This window comes from Panthera leo, assembly GCF_018350215.1.
Source record: "Panthera leo isolate Ple1 chromosome C1 unlocalized genomic scaffold, P.leo_Ple1_pat1.1 chrC1_random_Un_scaffold_68, whole genome shotgun sequence".
NCBI classification, from domain to species: Eukaryota; Metazoa; Chordata; class Mammalia; order Carnivora; family Felidae; genus Panthera; species Panthera leo.
The window spans coordinates 70,568-88,994 of record NW_024962222.1 but is presented as its reverse complement, the minus strand read 5'-3'; the positions used below and the strand labels follow the sequence as shown (position 1 = coordinate 88,994).

The window sequence follows — 18,427 nt, the reverse complement described above, 5'->3', positions numbered from 1 at the left end:
CACATATGTACTCTTGCCCGTAGGGGAAATATAGCCTAAAAGATACAGAGACTCAGCAGTAAATACCAGAAGAGAACCAAGAACATTTACATCATGATGGTGATGGATTGGAGCCCTGAAGGAAACATAATTCACCAGTCCCCAGTGATTGTCAAAATAAACACTTTAATGATATAGAACGGGGAGGGAGTGTTCTTTTCCACAGCACAATGCCAGCAAATACACATACACAAGGATGATACAACTAGAGTTTTTCCAACATACAAACAGATACGGTTGTGACACACTGCAGGGATCACTAAAAGATGGTAACATTGTAGAGACAGACTTTACAGAGAGCATCTTCGCACATTCTCAGATGTCACACCCAAACAGAAGACCATGAACGATCTGATAGGCCCCCCATAGAAGGCAACCACTGCTGCTCTCACAATGATGGTGATGGCAGACTGGACGCTCTGGGTCTCTGGGTGGGCGGAGCTGGGACACACACAGCATTAACTAGGGAACGCCCCGGGAAAAGGGTTAGCCTGAATTTAATCAGGAGGAAGTGATCAGACACCTTCAGGATGTAGACCATCAAGCCAGACATCTGGCCTGTCCCCTACAGACAAGGAAGCGTCACCACCACCAGAGACAGCCACAGAAAGGTGAGGAGATGTTTGGGGTTCGAAAGGACTACACAATTACGATAGCACAATCTTCTGAGTCCTTTGGAACCCAAGATATCTCTTCTCCTTTTTGTCGTCTTATTTGTGCTGTGGACACTGGCTGTTTGAAGAAAGACAGGCCCGATGTCTTGTTCGATGGTCGAAATTCTGCAGTTGTCTGATCCCTACCTCGTGCTCAGATTCAGGCTAAGCCTCTTCAGCAAGAACGCTGCGTAGTTAATGCTGTCTGCTCCTGGCACAGCCCAGCCGGTGGCCCAGAATGTCCAGGTTGACATGGGGTCTATTGCCACGTTGCTCCAGCCTCCGCTTATCCGCAGGATGGAATGGAGAGGAGCCAGACCGAAGGTGTCTCACAAGGGCGTGTGGTCTGGGCATTGGTTGCCTCGGCGACTTATCACGACTGGAGTCAGAAGAGCGAGAGTTCCTCTCATCAAACCAGACTTTTGGAGTAAAAATCCCAGAGAGTGGCTTGTGATCGAGATGTCGATTCTCAGCAAAGGATCCCTCGCATGTTCTGTTTGGGCTTTAGCTTGATTTGCTGCTTTAGAGTTCTTTTCAGCAAGTGGAGAATGATGGGGTTTTATGATGGGGTTTCGTTTCAATGAGGAGTATCTTTTCTTAGTTCCTGGAGTCCTTGGTATCTGAGACAGAGAGTGAGAGAGAGAGAGGAATCAAATGTGAGTTTTGTTCAGGTCCTGCTGACGGCTGAGCCTGGAGGGATGGCTCCGTGGTGACAGAGGCCAGGGGCGAGCTGAGCCCCCGTGCAGAGAAGGAGCTGAAGGGGGGTCTGCAGGCAGGCTGAGGGGGAGAGTGAGAGCCACAAGTCTGAAGCAATAGCCCCCTCAATTGCATCCAGCCTACACTGTAGGATGCAGGGACCCCTCTGCTCCCCGCAGCAGGCACCTGGTGGCATCCCAGCTCAAGGCTGCCCTGAGCTGTTGCCAGGTCCCGACCATCCCTCCCTCAGCAGCCACCTCACCCTGGAACCCCCTTCATCAGAAGCAAAGTGATGGCTTTCTCATGTCTCCCACGGAGGGATGTGCTTAGCCCCCGACACACACGTTCAGAAACAGACTGCTGAAGGAAGGAGGGGGCCCTCTACAGACAAACACACCCCTTCTCACCCTGCCCTGATCTTCTGAAGGGGGAGGCCAGGCTATGGAACGAGCCCCAGGATGTGAGATGCAACAGGGGCCTCAGACTATGTCCCAGTTCAGTCCTGCCGTGTGCAGATGAGGAACCGTGGGCCAAGGGGCTGATAAGGACCACCTGTAGCCGTGTGACCTGTGCCTGACACCCTGGAACTGAAACCCAGGCTTCGGGCCCTTCCCATCCATGTGGGGGTCGGGAGACGAAAGCCTCCGATACGGGGGTGCGGGTAGGCAGTAGACGCTGTTGGCCGCTTGGCTGGACGGAATTAAGGCTTTGCACAGAAATCCTGCCCCAAAGGGGCTGAAAAGAACCCCAAAGGGAGAAACTCCAAGGGGAATGACGAAAAGAGCGGGGAGTGTACCCAGGGCCTCACCCCTTTTTGCTCAGGGACCCCAACAGCCCCTGCAGGGCACCTCACGCCAGGATACACCTGAGGGAACGTCTAGGAATATTCTCAGTGGAGACACTCGGAACTCCGCAGAGAAAACGGAAGAGCCTTCCTTTTAGTCGTCTAGGTTCTCCTCGCACGTTTCCCAAACTGTCCCTGAGGAGAGAGTCTCTCGGTGTTGACACTTATGTAAACGAGGGCCTGCAAAGGGCAGAGGCAGACCTAAGCTTCTTTACTGAGGTTTTATATGAGGAGAAAATTTGATTAAAACATTTCCTTTCCATCTGCAGTGCACCTGTCAGGAGGCTGGGAAACGCATTTAGTGAAGAGTCAACCGTGATTTTCATTGCACGAGGAGGAAAAAGAGCCCTGAATTCCATTACTGGTAATCAGGGAAGGGAGTGTTGTTCTTACACTGGGTTTCTAGGCAACATTTCTTTCTTACTGCATCCTATAGTATAAAAATTGTGAGACACTTGGATCCAGAAGAGGGAGTATTCATCGAATTCATTCATGTGTCTTTGTCCTCTTCTTTCTCTGGGCTCTATTGAGGGAGGAATGTCAACTCCATCAGGGGCTGATACTCCGCTTGTCCACAAAATGAGTGACACACACACGGGATCCTTCTATATGGCTTATGAACATCCTATAGATCCACAGTCCTTCTGATTCCTAGGTGCATACCAGCAGAGCTTTAAAACATCTCCCGTTACCCACACCCCAGCCCAGAATGTTGAAATAAAAATCTCAAGGTATTGGGTGGCGGCATTCACGTGAGTTCAAAGCTCAGTCAGTGTTTCTTTCACGACAGCGTGATTTAGAACTATTAGCTAAGCTACTCTGTTTCAGACCACGGTGTTCTTGTCCTCATCTCTGCCACCATGACGATACCGGCCCTCAAGATTTTGGTCTTCCTTCGGACACCCTCCCATGAATCCCCGTTCTCAGCTGGACTTGTATGAGGCACAGATTGTCTCGTGTTCCCCTGGATCTCGCGGGGACTTCACACAGCTGCCCAAAGTTAATTCAGTCAATGCTCGCGAATGTGCTCTGGCCGGAGACTCAACTCAGTTCCTTTCGGTGGATCCTTTTATGAACCAGCTGAGCATGTAAACACGGTAACGGCAGTGAAAAGGGAAGACAGGTGGATGCCTGAACATCTCATGCCTGTGCAGGTTGGAAACCTGGCCTCTGCATCTGTGTTTGGCCAGTGTCCCTGTAGAGTGCCATGTCTGTGTCCACCTGATGCCAGCTCTCTTGAGGTCCCAAGGTATGGACACTGAGTCCTGGAAACCCCAAAACACATTATCACAGGCCTGCTCACCTGGGGCTGAGGACAAACCTGACCCCAGGCAGGCCGTGTGGCAGTCCCAGAGGTGACCCATGTGGTCGTGTAGTTTTTGTCGGGGTGCTCTTTCTCCTCAGTTTTAACACTTCTTATTCACATGGAGAAGCTGAGGGGTAAGTGTCGTCCTAGGTCGTGTTCCCGGAAACACCCCAGAGGAGAAGCCATGTGCAAGAGACATTAAGACGATGTTCTTGATGGGGCATCTAGGTGGTTCAGTCGGTTAAGCATCTGACTCTTGGTTTTGGCTCAGGCCACGAGCCCACAGTTTGAGGGTTCAAGCCCTGCATCTGGCTCTGTGCTGTCAGGTCAGAGCCTGGAGCCTGCTTGGGATTCCCTCCCACTCTCATTGCCCCTCCCCGACTCGTGCTGTCCCTGTCTCTCTCAAAATAAATAACTTTAAAACAAAAATTAAGAAAAAAAAAAAAAAAAGACAATGCTCTGGGAGAAAGAGGTCATGGAGCTGGGGAAGCAAGGAAGGAAGTCAAAGAAGTCACGAAAGTGGGTGCCTTGTGCCAAAGTGCCATGTGTTTCGTGACACGTGTAAATGATGCTGGTCTGCTGAGGGGGGCCATGGGGCCTAATTCTCCGCGGCCGTGAGGGCATGGGAGAGGGAATCCCAGGACAGCCCCCGTGGGGACACAGCACAGCTCACATGGCACAGCTGATGGAGATGGGAGGGCCCCCAAGGTGGCAGTCCCCTGTGGCAAACAGAGGCAGGACCAGACAGAGGCAGGACCAGGCAGAGGCAGCGGCAGCTGGGGGAGGGACCAAAGGAGGAAGAGAAAAACAGTTTGGGGTGTGGGCGGAGCTATAATCTAACAGAGCAACAGGAATCCATACCCCAAGAGCCACGGACGCCATTACCTCTGTGCCCTAAGCTTGAAGGCCACGGAATCTGCACGCGAGTCTGCCCTCGCCGAACTGCACTTTTCTCTTGATCATCTTCTGTTTCATCACCACCAGGGCATTAACGTGGCCAAAGACTTGACCTGCACACTGGTTGGCCACCGAGCCCTCAGCAGCGTCACCCTCCAGCTTGGGAGGGTTCTTCACACCCATGGAAGCTTCCAAACCCTGCTCTGAAAATAAAAGCACATCAACAGGATACACTGTTAGTCATGATCTTCCTGTGACCAAATCCTCTACCTACGCTGACATCGAATAAGGACGGTGGGCAGGACGAGAAAGGCCATCGGGAAGTTCACGTGTGAGGGGCGCCGAGGGACACGCTTTGATCACAGCCTCTGTTGTTGACCTCTCTCACGCTACCCTGTAAGGATAAGAGCACGAGGAGGGCAACATGCCCCCAGCGCCAAAAGTGAAATTGAGAAAAGTAGAATTGGTCAAAACACACAGTTCTGACAAAGAACAGACAAAGGCCAGGAGATGGTGCTCAAAAGAGACTGTCCTATTCAAGGGAGGAGTCAAAGTTGAAGGCAAGCCTTTTGAGAGTCACCAGGAAACCAAAGCTGGAGAATTTACAGAACACACCCCAATATTTGATATATTTCATATATGTACACTATGCAGAGCATACACACCGAATATATGTAATGTGTGTGACATAAGACATAAATATGTGTGTCTATAAGCACATTCTTATCTAATTGAGTAAATGGGCAGTTAAGGGTTGGGGGACATCGAGCATAAAGTTCTAAACACTCTTCGGTCAGTTGCAAGTGGAAAATATAGACAAATTTGAGAAGGATGAGAAGAGTTGTGGCAAGAAACAGGTGACCTTTTAAGCACCAGGGAAGAATTACAGGGCAGATCAGGCTGAGAATCAAACAGAGTAAAACCACCTGCCCCAGAGTGATAGTTTGTCTTCCCCCAAATTCATCTGTGGAAACCCAATTCGCAATGTGATGCTGGGTGGGGTGGGCCTATGGGAGGCAGATCCCCCCAAGAAAGGGATCTGTGCCCTATGAAAGTGACCCCACAGAGCTCCCTCACCCCTCCACCCTGTGAGGACAGAGCAAGAAGGCGGCCACACATCACCAGGAAGGAGGTACCACCAGGTGCCCAATGTGCCACTGTTTGATTTTGGTTCTACTCAGCCTCCAGAACGGGAGACACAAATCTCTGCTCTAAGTCACCTGGTCTATGGCAGTTTTGTTATCACAGCCTGAATGGACTAAGAAACCCTCCTTGGACAAAAGTCTGGCATGGAGCCATGTTTCCTGCTGAGGCCTGTGTGGAAGGTGAGCCACAGAGAGGGACTGAGCCAGCAGGAGAGTCTGGGCCGGGACCACGGGAGTCAGGGAGAAGTGGCAGAGAGGCAAGAGGGAGAAGACAGTAAGAACCAACTGTCCTCAGCCAACTGTCAGGGCTGTGCTTCCCTGAACTCCCACTGAGGCGTCCTCTGGAGCATCTCCACGGGGCGACAGGGCTGCGCCCTCGTCACCTCACTTGGGACCTGTGTCTCCTCTTTTCACAGATGAAGTCGGCGCCTGAAGGAGGAGACCCAGGCTCCAGGAGGGGACACCAAGGGTGGGACGGTAAAGACGACACAACCCAGGGGAATGCTGAAACGCTCGGTCTTCATGAAATCTGAGCTGACGCGGATCCTGATGACAAAGAAGCTGGGGACGTGCTCGTGGAGATGAGGGGGGACAAGAGGAACTAGATGAAGTATTGGAGAACGGAGTGTGCACTTTAGGAAACTGGCCCCTTATAGTTGCAGAAAAGGGAAACCAGGCAAATGCATGGGAAACTGTCGTGGGGCCAGTATTTCCACTGTTACTGTGAGCGCCTAACAGGGAATATTGGCTGCCTGATGGATGTTGAAGGAGAGAAAACACTGGCCCACAAGCCTTGCTGAGAGAGTCCGGGAAGATGGGGTCCAGCGAAAGCGGAGCCAGTTAAGAACGGCTCTAGCACACGTGAAACAATGCCACGGAACCATTTTCCAAGTGTTCAGACACCACAAAGACACAAGAATTACGCATTACAGATTCACCGATGTTCTCAAGCCATTTTGCTCACTCGGGCCCCTGGAAATTATGTAGCTTCATGCTCCCAGCATTGATGGGATGGAGATCCCATTTTCAATGGTTTCAGATGAAGGGTCCGAGGGGGACATACATGAGATGATGAATAACTTGGTCAGTAAACAGCCAGGAGGCTGCAACCCCGGCACCTGGGCAGACAGAGCTGACCCTCAGCCCCAAGCTCTTTGGAGCTGGAGCGTTGTGAGTTTGGAGCTGGGCAAAGCATGCCTGCAAGAGGCCCCATTGCTGCCCCCGCCCACAGCCCTGTGACTAGAGCTTCCTACTCCCCCCGCACCTCTCACCTTGGAAGAGCGGCCGTTGGCTCCCAGAAACCATCGTGGCTGCCAGTCTCCTGATGGCAGGGGAGGGGCGGAGCCTGGCTCTGCAGTCACCACAAGCCAACTGCTGGTCCGGCTGCCCTGGCACAGAATTGGCCACCTGGGTATTGGACTGTGGCGGTGCTTGTGAAGCTTGCACCTCCGGCCTTGGGAAAGTCAAGTTTCCACTTGATGGCCCTTGGGGACCGGGCACCTGCATCGGGGCTGAAGCAAGAAGACACTTCAATGGACAAACCCCAGTTTTCTTAGCACTGCCAGAACTTCCATTTGTGATGTCCTCCCGCCCCGTCCCCCACTGTCTGTGAGACCAGCCAGTGAGCAGGTACAAAGGCAGACATCATGGAGACGAAGGCGATGTCACCGTTGTGTCTATGCCTGGGCATGCTGAGATGGCAAGTATCCAGGATGCAAAGTCCCTGAAGGGAAGGTCACCCCCTGGAGTCCAGACGGCTTTGCATGGGAGGCGAGCTCATGCCTATTATTCTGCAGTAGTACCCTTCGTCCTACAGCCTAGAGAGAAGGTTCTAGAGAGGCCTCAGGGCAGAACGAGAAAGAATTGCTGATATGTGCCCCAAAAGAAAAAAGAAGAGGGGGAGAATTTGGCCTCAAGGCTTCAGATGCCTGTTTCTCCCTGGCTGGTCCCAGTGCAGGGAGGCTGGGGCAGGGCAGCCCTCCTGGGGCGACCCTGCGGCAATCACAGCCCACACACACTGTTCCCACGTTCCCACCAGAACCTGCACCGGGGACGGGCTGTGCATAATGGAGAGGCGGCCTTCATTCATCTCCGCCCATCCTCATAGCCTCTCATGACCCAGGCTTAATGCAAGGCCATGTCACACACATCACCCTCCTGAGACGCGTCTTAACCTGTCCCATCCCTGCCCCCATGGAAACCCAGACCTGGCTGTCAGTGTCTCTGACACAGAGCTCTGCAGGGTTACCGGCGTGCCAGGCAGCCAAGTGAAGAGCCACCATGGGACCCCTAGTGAGAACACAAATCGTCTGGGACCTCTCAGCTCTGATTGTTTTCATGGAGCGTCTCCTGGAGACCTTGAGCTCCTGGAGGGGCTGGATGAGCCCTGGCTCTGCTCACACCACAAAGTGCACTGACAGGGTAGGAGCTGGCACTCCTGCAGGGTCAAAGGGGTCGTTGGGGCGTGGAGCAACTGTTCTCTTTGCATTTACGACTGTTTCAGATCATTTGGGTAGAACTGGGTGCTCTGGTACACAGGGAGGCGGGCGCCCCAGGAGAAACAACTAGCAGCTCAGCAACGATTTAACAGATGCAGCCAATGTGGAGCTGACCACAAACCTGGGTGGAAAGCCAGGGAGTTTGTAGGAAGCCACACAAGAAATACAATTGGAAGCAGAATTGCACAAGTAGCAGAGGTCTCCTTTTGGAACAAAACAAAATCAGGAAAAAACAAAGGAGGACTGTCACCCAGCTGTCTCCGGGTAAGACAGCGGTGGCTGAGATTCTGAACCCTTTTTTCCATTTTCTCCATTTCTCCTCTCGAGCCTCACTTGGTACCAATAGCCTGCATGTCGGACGGAGCCGGGGAACTGAGGGCAGCCTGGGACAGAAGGAAGGAAAGGGCTCTGAGCCACAGGATGCCTTTTAAAGAGTGAATCCGAGAGCAGAGTTCAAACTGGTACGAGCCTACAGGGCCTGTTGGCAGGGATGCAACTCTCAGCCGATTCAGGTTGTTGAAGACACAGAGGACAGGCTTCCTGGGGCCCCAGCAGGAACTTCGTGCCCCCACAAGAACAGGACTCACCATCTACATCCACGCCCAAGAAGACTTCCTCTTTATCAAAGGTGAATGAGGCACTCCTATAAGGCCTATAGGTGTCTGACAGGTCATGGCCAATGCAAGGAGTCAAATGACATTCCCCCACTGAGTCCTGTGGGACTTCATCCTCTGGGGCCACTGGCAGCTCCCTGCAGAGCCTGGTGTTGCTGGGAGGACGAGACATGCAGAAAGAAGGTTTAGTCAACATGCAGTGCCAGCTTGTTTTGAGGGCACGGCGGAGGGAGTGGTCACAGAACACAAGCGGGATCCCCACAAAGGGAAATGAAGCAGTCTGCCTGCAGCTGAGGCCACAGTGTGGGTGCACGCAGGATAGGTGCGGGGGGGGGGGGGGGGCGGGGACGGGCAGGTGCTCAGGGCATGGCCAGAGCGCCAGCTTATGGGGCAGGAGTCGGAACCACCCCAGGGCACAACAGTCATGACCCACAGCACACCAGAAGACGATAAAGCAGCATCAACACTTTGCCATACACTGTGTGGAGATTTACACAAAGCACCAAGAGAACCCCAGGCTAAGGCAGCATTGTAGACTCCTGGATATCTCGTGGGCCCAAGGCTGACGTGTCTAAATACTGAGACGTGAAAACTGCTTTCCTAAAACCATCCTTGCTGTGAATGCCCGCCAATGTAGTAAAGGCAACCGGCAGAGAGAGCTGTGCATCTTACGCAGGACCTAATACGAGGAGAGACCGGGAGAGTGCAAGGCATCCTGGGACTGCTTAGTCCACCTGCGTCAGTGGACTGCAGATACTCCATTTGAGAGGGATTAATAACGGGGCCTATGCAAGTACCACATGACACAGAGGACCTTGCTGAAGGACCACCTTGTGGGTGTTGGAAGGGATGAAATAGGTGCATTTAGCACTTTCTAGATTGGCCTAGATCTGAGATTCCCAGATGTCACCACTGAATTAAAGCCCATGATTCTTCAGAGTTACCTGGGGCATGTCGGGTCCTGGTCTTCTTCATCGCAAAGATCATTATGATTGTCTGCAAGTAAATACAGACCGGCCAGTCACATAAACAGAGCAGCACTTGGACATGAAAATTAAGTGTCCCATGCAACTAGCACACGGGCACTAATGTCCTTAGTTGGGCAGCAGGGCATTGAGGGAAATAATCCAGGAGGCCTCACGAAGTGTCTTGGGAATGTGCCTTGGCTAGCTTTCCTAAAGCATCGGGCAGGATTTCCCTGATCTGGTAGAGCCCCATCTCAACAGTCTGTCTGCAGAGGTCAACCTCTGTTTTACCACAGATTCTGGTGAACGGCTTACCTGCATTCTCAAAACTTACTGCAACCTTCTCTCACTAGCTTCCCTCATGACATACTCTAGGTGGCAGGGTTTTAGGGAATTTCTACAGAGGCCAGACTGATGCACGGAATCTGCAGACCCTCAAATCAAAGGAAATCTTTTGTCCGTGATCCCTTTTGCTACACAGGCACATGGGCCACAAACGGGGTGGGGCCATGCACGGGGTGGGCCCATGCCAGGGCTCAGCTATGCTTCAGGGAAACGTACAAGCAAGCTGACGGTAGAGGTGGTTATGTCCTGACACTCAGACGACGACTTAGGGAAGACAACCAACACAGAGGACACGGACACTGGGGACCAGAGCAGTGAAACCAGGGAAACAACAAACCCAAAGACATGGGTAAGGCTGACATCGTCTTGACAGGCACAAAACTTCAAGGAACATTGTTTGGGATGAAAGTGAGAGGATGGCAGTTGAGGAGAGACATTGTGTGGAAATCAGGAACAAGACAGACTCCTCTGCGTGTGCCTCACAGATGAGTGTGAGTTTGTCACACCCGCGCTGACCCCAATGTCCTGACTTGTGTCAGGGGCCACAGGCATGGCCTGAGATGAGGAACACAGGGCAGGGCCCTGATGCATCTGATGTCTGCGCTTAGAAGTCTATCCTAGAGCCTGACTCAGATCCATATGTCTACGGGGCTGAAACACCTGGATAACAAATTCCAACACAAGCAGAGTAGGGATACCAAACTATGGGGTCGACCTGGGAGTCCAGTTGGAGCTTTATCACCTTCGCAGTGGAGGACTCACTAGCTACTTCCAGAGCAGGACAGACATCCAGATCCTCATATGAGTTGATGTTGGCCCTCCTGTGTGTCCAGGGGGAATCAGATGGGTCAGGAAGAGCTGAGTAAGTCAAATAGCATTCATCCAGTGAGTCCTGTTGGACATCCTGCTCTGCACTCTCCGGCAGCTCCCTGCCGAGCCTGGTGGGGAGGGGAGATCTGAAGATTAAAACAGGAAAAGTAGACACCACAGCATCTTACTGGTTTTCACGGGAAGCCGAGAAGTGTAGTCATAACGTAGGGGCAACCCCATTATTGACAGGGAAAACTATCCTCCTGTTTCAGGGGCACAGTGTGGATGCTATGGGGGCAGGAGAGGCAGAGAGGGAGAGACAGGGAGACACACACACACACAGAACAGAGGTAGAGGTGTTCAGGGCACTGGCCACAGAACCAACTTCTGTGCACCAAACTGAACTACTGTGGAATGGATGTCATGACTCACAGCACACATGGAGAATCCTAAACATGAGTTCAACCCTTTTGCATCAATTTTGTTGATATACATTCAGTGGCTAAGTGAACACATGTTAAAAGGCATCATCCACATGGAGAGGTTTGTGTCTTCAAGGACTCTTTCTCTTACTATCGTGACATCATGTGAGGTTTTTTGATTTTTTTGCAGTTATCCATTTGCTACAGCAGATCCTCAAAGAGGTAACACCAGAGAGACAGAAGTAGACACGTCTGTCACTCTGGTATTTCCCAAAGGAGAGATCAGGGCAATACAGAGCACCTCAGGGAGTGACAATTCACCTACTTCAACTGACTGCCGGTTATCGAAATTGAGGGATCATTAAAGGAACTTATCCACATAATACATGAAGACACACGTCATGGCCAAAAAAGACATTCTGAGACTGGAGAATGGATGAAATAGGTAAATTTGGCGGTTTCTGTTTTTCCTTTGAAATGTAGAGTTGAACCACTGAAATAACAACCCATGATTCTTCAGACTTACCTGGCGCATGTCAGGTCTTGGTCTGGTTCCTCCTCTTGATGGGTCTGATTTTCTGCAAATAAATACAGACGGGGCCAGTCACATTAAACAGATCCCTGCTTGCACATTAGTAACCCAGTGTTCGGTGCCACCCGGGGACTCAGCTATGCTCAATGAGAGCACAGGTTGAGTGAGAAGGATATTTCAGGGTGCCTCGGATAGTGTGACGACTCGCTTGATTTGCTGGCCTGAGCCATTGGGAGAAATTTGCTTTCTCCAAGAGATCATCATCACAATTTCCTCTGTTTTGAGTCTGTGCAAACACTTTCAGTTCTCTTTTTCACACAGATTCTGGGGACCTGGCCTCTCTACTTTCTAAAAGGATTACTGCAGTTTTCAGCCTTTCTTGTGAGATACCTGGTTGGTGACGGCTTAGTGGAATTTATACACTGAGATGGAACAGACAGCATGCAAGTACAAACCCTGAAATTAAAATGAGTCTTTGGAGCTACACAGAAACCTTGGCGCAATTCCTGTTGATGAGGGAATGCCAACGCACAGCTCTACTCCTGGAAACACGCAAACGAGCTAACAGTAGAGGCACGTAGGGTGGGTTTTCAGACGAGGCTTAGGAAGACAAGCCAAAGCAAAGAGATAGAGAATGAGGCTAAGAACAGGAAAGCCAAGGTTACATCTTTAACCCTGGACAAGGATTCTGACTGACTGTGGCAGGCATGGATTCTTAAAGGACCTGGCTCAGAGATGAAATGGGGAGCATGAAAGGTGAGAAGAGGCATTGCATCCAAGGTCTGACAGACACCTTCTATGGTCGTGTTGCTGAGGCGAGTTGTATTTGTCACGCCGCCCTTGGGTCCAATGACCTGACAGTGAAGCCCAGGGGACATGGGCATGTCCTGGGAGTAGGAAGGGAGAAGAGTTCCCTGACCCACATGATGTCTGTGCTTGAAACTCCATCCATCCTGGAGCCTGGCTCAGATCCAGATGTGTGTACAGAGCCTGCACACAGGGAGGAGCTCTCTCAGCACAGCACAGGTGTGGGGCACAAAGACCAGGAGATGTACGGGGCAGTCCAGCTGGAGCTTGATCACCCTGACAGCGGAGTACTCACTGGCCATTTCCAGAGCAGAAGAGACTTCCAGTTCCTCAGGGAAGAAGATGGCGGTGCTCCTGTAAGGCCAGTAGGAGTCAGACAGGTCAGGAAGAACCGAATATGTCCAGTAGCGTTCATCCAGAGAGTCCCACGTGATTTCCTCCTCCACCACCTCTAGCAGCTGTCTACGGAGCCTGAGGCGGGAGGAAAACTGAAGATTAACCGAAGAGGGATCTGAAACCGTATGTCCTGTCTGGCTTTGATGGAAGGCAAGAGGCATTTTCACAAAAGCAAAGAGAGTGCCTCATTAATGAGAGAAACAACTCTTCTTTTTGTGCGGGACAAAGTGTGTCTGTCACAGGGGCGGCAGACAGAAAGGACAGTAAGTGCTCTGTACACTGGCCACCTAGCAAGCTGATGAGGAAAGAGCCTGAATTAGCACCGTGCCATCCAGTCCTGACTCAAAACACACAGAGTCACAGGACAGCAGTGGCTCCCTTCCTTCCGTTCAAATGCCCTTGAGTCCTGCATGGAGTGGCCCAGTGCGTGCAGCTTCTGGGGCGGGCTACTGTCTCAGAATTCTCATGCCATGAAGGCCTGTCTCTCTCAATATCACGGCATGATGGCACATTTTCGTCTACGTACATTCTTGCTCTGAAATACGTGCCCACAGGCTAAATCGAACGGGGCAGAAAGTACATTGCCTCTCTCTCTAAAGCTGGGGAGAATGAGTGAGTGCAGGACTCCCTGTGCCTTTAGCTCACCTGGGCCAGCTGACTGTGTGTTACTCAACTTGAGTCGTAATTAAGAAATGGGAGCAATACAAGTACCACAATGAAAACAGAAACCATTGTGAAAGCGGATAATTGGCCATTGACCGAATGGATAACATGGTTCTATCCAGCACTTTCTGCCTTTCCTTGGATCTGAGGTCTGCAGACGCCACCACTGATTTCCCAGCCCCCAAGTATTCAGAATTACCTGGGGGCATCTGACTCTCGCCCTTTCAGCCCCTGGTGACCAATTTGGTTGTCTGCAAATAAATGAAGAGAAAGAGTTCCATTAGGCAGATTCCCCTCCACAAATGCTCACTCCCGTGTGCTGTGTAGCAGAGGACAGAAATAGAAGCACAGTCATAACAGGCAATTGTGAGAGAAATCATTCAGGAGGGATTCAGTAGGGCCCTGGAAAAAATCACCGGGATTGCCTTCTTGAGCCAGCAAATGTCCCTGATAAGACAGGTCATGATCACAGTATCCTAAGACACGTCGACACAACAGAAAACTTATCCCTTTTCCCAGAGATCTTGGGGAAGGACCTGGCTGCTTCCTAGAGCATTGCTGCCACATTCAGGCTTTTTCCATTTGAAACACTGCAGGCCAATGGTTTTCAGGAATCAGCCGTTGAGATTAAACTGACGACTGGAATCTACACCATCAAAGCAGAATAATCTTCAAAGCTGCAAAGCACCAGGGGCCGTTCATGGGGTCGGGAAGTTCCAGGGCCCTGCCTTGCTGCAGAGAAACATACAACGTATGATAGACTTAGTCCTGTCCTGGTTCTCAGCTGACTTGAGACAAGAAGAAAAGGAAGAGACAGACCAGGTAGAGACAGTGAACCTGGATCGTGACATTTCCTATGATATAGAAAAGGCTTCCAACAGCCTTGGGTGGCCATATATCCAGAAACATGGTTCAAGGATGGAAATCAGAGCCTGGCAAGAGAGATAAGAGATTAATCCAAAATTTGGAGGTCTGATAGCCACCTCCTGTGCCAGGGGTAGAGAGGTATAGGAGTCTGGCAGGACCAGCTTGAGAGCAGCGATGGGCGGTGGCTCAGACATAAAAGTGCCATGGCTTAGACATGAATCGAACAAAGCTCACTGACTCATGGAATGTCTTATTTCAAACTCAATCCTAGAGCCTGGGTGGAAACTGTCTGTGAGTACATGGTCCACTTCTGCGGATTAAATCTCTTGGTCTACACAGGGTGTGTGCAACAAAGATTGTGGACACTACCTGGGGAACCGGGTGGAGTTTCATCCCCTTTGGAATGGGAGCATTCACAGGCTACATCCAGAGCAGAGCCGAATTTCTGTTCATCCGATGGGAACGTGCCATCCTTGCAAGGCTGGTAGCAGTCACGCCCTTCTCGGCCAATGGAAGGAGTCAAAACACATTCATTCAGCATGTCCTGGAGGACTTCCTTCTTTTCAGCTTCCGGAAGCTTCATGCTGTGCCAGGTGGGGCAAGAACGACACAAGAGGAAACCAGGAGGATCAGACACCATGGCTTGCTACCTAGCTGGTGTTGATGGGAGGCAAGGGAGTGGTCGCAGAAAGGAAAGGGACCATAGCCTTGAGAGAGAAAAGGTTATCCTACAAGAGGCAGAGTGTGGCCAGGAAGGGGTGGGAGAGAAGCAACAACAGATAGATCCTCAGTCCACTGGCCACATAACGAGCAATGAGGAATGAGACTCGACCATCCCAGTATGGTACAGTCACGAGACGAAGGACAAATGGGAGTCCATGCCAGGGGCAACCGCCACGTGCCTGAGTCATGTTGAATTTAACATAGACTGATCAAGCGGTTACAGTCTTGAGTCACTGTGCACTGCAGAAAATTGTGCCCTCCAGGCACTTTTCTATTAATAGTGTCACATGACACCCCAACCTTTTGGTTTTGGTTAGGTAATTCCGTGTTAATTTTGCCAGCTGTCTGTCTCTCAGTTCCTTTGCTGGTTACCTTCCTACCAGGGACCTTTGAGAACTGTGTAGAGATGCGTCTCCTCCTGGTGTTCATTTACAGGACAGAACGGGTATTTTGTGCGTACGGGGAATCCTAAGGCTGCTGAGTTCATCTGGGGCTCCCCCAGACAAGCAGCCCCGTGACAGCAGACAACCGAGGGAACAGGGCCATTTGCCGCTGAGGGAATTCAGTCACTACCATCTGCAGCTCTGCTGATCCCTGCATCTGCCACCTGGACTCTTGTGACCTCACCTACTGTTCTTTCTGAGTCCCTATCCTTTTTCACCCACACATTACCGGGTCCCCAGTATTCATTGTTACCTGGTGGTGAGGGATTCTTCTGCTTGTTCATCCTCCTCCTCCTCCTCCTCCTCCTCCTCCTCCTCATCATCATCATCATCTTCTGCAAAGAAATTCAGAAATCTCCCATGATGTGGAGCTCCCACATCACCACTATAAACACAGGGGCTTATATGCCTTAGCAACGTAATTATCTACGCATGACTAACTCTTGTTCTGAAGCTCCAGGGCACTGCCCTGGAGAACTGTTGCGGTATGGATTTCAGATCCAGCAGGGAGTGTCTCTGATTCGGGGGCTCACCATGACTGAGACTGGGCAAAAGTTTAAACTGTCTCTTGTCCAGATCCGTGGATGCCTGTCCAGTTTCAATCTGATTTCAGCGAACAGTGTCTTGCAGGTACCACAGTCATGCAACAGGCGCAGGCCCTGTGTGCTCCCAGTGCTCACGTAGAGTCTCCTCCTTGCCCCGAGGACAGCACAATCACCCGGTCCCAAGTCCCTCCACATGTGGACTCATGGGTCCCCAAGTGGACGTCGGTGTTATGGACGGGCCGTCTGTATGAAGAGTGTTTCAGTCTAAACGACGTTCCATCTCCAAGGCCTACTACATCCAATACCTCATTCCCCTCCACAAAGTCAGGGGCTTTATTTTTCCTGAAGTGCATTCGTGAACTTTCCGCATGTGATCACCACAGCTATGACAGGTTACTTGATAGACAGTTGAGGAGACAGTTATGGAGAAAGCGAAGATCACTCTCTCGCCCACAGTCAATAAAGACAGCTCCTGGGCGGGAGCCTGGAACTTCCCGCTTAGCTCAGGACTCCCTGCACTCGAACAAGCTGCCTCCTTCCTCGTCCTCCCTTCTGGGCTCTGACACTGGTGGAGGCTGCCTCCTGCCCTAAAGGCAGTTCCCTCGGGGAGGACACAGATGGGTGGAGCACCGTGACCTCCACCCTGTGCACTTCTCCTCTCCTTTCCCACCTGCTAGTCCGGGTCCTCTGGTGGCCCCATGTGTCACATGGAAACCAAGACAGCGGCTGCCAACAATGTGAGGGGAGGCGGGAGATGTCTGGGGAGCCCAGGACCTCGGAGCAGCTCAGTGCACACAGGGCCTGTGGCCGCCTTACCGGGGCTGAGCTGGCGGGCAAGGCACTCTGCCAGCCTGTGTCCCTCGGCCACTTGCTCCTGGATGCCCTGGCCTTGGGAACGCTCGGGGTCATCGTGGGTGAGGAGGTCCTTGAGGTGCTGATCGACTGGCTCAGAAACTTCTCTCCCTTCCCGTAACTTCTGCCACAACTGGGTCAGCTCTTCAGCCTGAGCTTTAATCAGGATATGATATTGCCTAAGGTGGGACATAGAGAAAATTTTAAAACACAGAGTTGAATAGATTCTCTGAGAGCTTTCACGGACGTTTCTGTGATTTTCCGCAAGGAGCCCTCAAGGCCACGTTCTGGCACGTGTGTGGGGCCCTGCCTGTGACACAGAAAGAAGAAGGTAAAACAAGGCTCCTCTGTGTTGGGGAGTCTCCTTGACCTCCTCTGCAGCTCCTTCTTCTGTAAACAAAGCCAGGTGTCTTCCTCAACACCCGTCAGAGAGATGTCCCTTCAGGCCCTCCCTGCGGCACAGCCATTTCCTGTGAACCTACACGGTGTGCATCGTGCTGTGCATGGACCCAGCGCCAGCCACAGAAATGTGGACAGGACAGCTGGTGTGGACTACACAGGTCAGGAGAGCGGCAGGGTCAAGAGGACAGCATTGTCTGAAGGAAAACATGACCGACAAGCTGTCATCCCTCAGGAGGTGACTGTGTTACAGGCAAATGAGGTGGTGATCTCACAACAGTGTGAATGTGGCCAATGCCACAAATTGTTCACTTGAATTTGGTGACTTTCAGCTCAATAAATGATATTTATTTGACACAGAGTGAATGATACATGGAAGCCAATGAAAATGAAACACGACAGGCCAAAACCTCTGGGATGCAGCAAAGGCGATCATAAGAGGGAAGCATATAGCAATCCAGGTCTTCGTAAAAGAGGAAGAAAAGTCTCAAATACACAACCTAACTTTACACCTAGAGGAGCTGGAAAAAGAACAGCAAATGAAGCCCAAAACCAGCAGAAGAAGGGAAATGATAAAGATGAGATCAGAAGTCAATGATATGGAAATAAAATAAAACGGAACACATCAATGAAACCAAGAGCTGGTTCTTTGAATGAATTAACATTATCGGTAAGTCCCTAGCCAGCTTTATCAAAAGAAAAAGGAAAGGGCCCAAATAAATAAACTCAGGAGTGAAAGTGAAGCGACCACAACCAACACTGCAGAAATACACACAAAAAAGAAGACATTATTATGAGCAATTATATGCCAACAAATGGCCCAAATCTGGAAGAAAAGGACAAATCCCTAGAAACATATAAACTCCCCAAACTGCAATAGGAAGAAATAGAAAATTTGAACAGATACATAACAAGTTGAGAAATTGAATCAGCAATAAAAAAACACCCAACAAACAAGAGTCCAGG

General features: G+C 51.1%; 1 pseudogene; it reads right to left on the bottom strand.

The window, feature by feature from the left end:
* Positions 1 to 145: 145 nt before the first annotated feature.
* The window catches only part of LOC122212738, a 31,942-nt pseudogene continuing 13,660 nt past the window's right edge, over positions 146 to 18,427 (bottom strand).